The 1,579-nt window shown below is 27.7% G+C and overlaps 1 non-coding gene across 1 annotated transcript; it reads left to right on the forward strand.

Moving 5' to 3' along the window:
• Positions 1-962: 962 nt before the first annotated feature.
• LOC144302110 (U6 spliceosomal RNA) lies at positions 963-1,067 on the forward strand. The gene has a single exon (XR_013368986.1). It is a non-coding gene; the product is annotated as a U6 spliceosomal RNA (small nuclear RNA).
• The last annotated feature ends 512 nt before the right edge of the window (positions 1,068-1,579 follow it).

Below are 1,579 nucleotides of genomic sequence, written 5' to 3' on the forward strand. Positions count from 1 at the left end.
TTTTAATGACTTCTAAGAAAAGCTTACTTTTCTAGACCATGTGATTTTTCCTCAAATATTACTTTTTAGTAACTTTTAGAATGTTCATCACTCAAAACAAATTTGAAAAAAGCTATATTATCAATATAGTCCAGAAGGGTGAATTCTAATAATTATTGTTTGTTCAGAATACAAAATAAAGTGTCTGAGCAAATTTAGTGTTTAAAAGGAGGAAGTCACTGGATCAAAAGGAAGACTATAAAAAAATATTAATAACAAAATTAGTTATTAAATTACCTAAGAAGTTGGAGATCTGAGTAAAATATTCAAAAATACTGTCAGAAAAGTGTCAATAAACAGAAAAAATTACAGATACTGAAAAATTGAAAGAATGCTTAAGCAATAAAGGAGTTAAATGTGGAATTTTTAATAAAAAGTGTAAATTCACACATTAATAAAATTGAGATAAATTAATTGAGATATTTATTTTAGACTATGTGCACAAAAAATTAAATTATATTAAAATAATGAAATAAAATTAGTAATATTTCTTATAAGTATGAATAACATATCACTTATTAAAGCCAGTAAAAATCAGAGTAGGCAAAATAATTCATTTGAAAAATAAATTAAACATTTTTTTCTCTATTTGGGAAAAACTACTATCTAAAGGTACACTGCTTCAAGTAATTTTCTTCATCAAGTAGTGATTTCTGATTACTTGGCTTTCAAGGGAATTAAAGAATTGATGGTGGCATCAAAGATGTAAGTGATGTCATAGTTCATCATCATTTTAAGTCATCATCAACATGTTTGTGAATGATAAATGGTGTAGCTGTATAAGGAATTCAATTCCATTGATCTAATAATTTGACAACAGAGATTACTTTGTGCCCAAGAAATATTGATAAGATGTCGTCTCTTTGGTGCAGAGTTTCTAAGACAATTCTTCTTGTGTACATCAAAATATGTTTAAATAATACGTGCTCGCTTCAGCAGCACATATACTAAAATTGGAACGATACAGAGAAGATTAACATGGCCCCTGCACAAGGATGACACACAAATTCGTGGTGTTCCATATTAAAAAAAAAGTTTAAATAATACTTCAACAAATACATATTAAGAATGGTGTACGAAATTAAATTTCTTGAAATGTACATAATTAAATATTATGTAATATGAAATTCCACCATATTCATATATATCATAAATGTGACTTCTGCTCCCACTGGATTATTAATTATGTATATATATGATACATGCAATATTTATATAACCATATATAATTTATGATTCATTTGTATATATATGTATACAAATATACATATACAGATTCATATATATATATATATATATACATATAAAGTTTCCCAAGAACCTCTATTATATGTTTCTTCTACTAAGCCCATTGTTGTCCTCTATGGTAAGTGAGGTTCATTCAATATGGAAAGTTTTTCAAAGTGAAGACCATATGTTTCTGTGGTTTCCCTGAACATTAGAAATGTTCATAGGGGAGGGCATTTGGATGGTTCTGTCCCTCATCTAACTTTCATTACTGAGTTTTGGATCAGGGAGTTCCCCTCTGGAGGATTATGTG

Source organism: Canis aureus, chromosome 30, assembly GCF_053574225.1.
Source record: "Canis aureus isolate CA01 chromosome 30, VMU_Caureus_v.1.0, whole genome shotgun sequence".
Classification (NCBI taxonomy): Eukaryota; Metazoa; Chordata; class Mammalia; order Carnivora; family Canidae; genus Canis; species Canis aureus.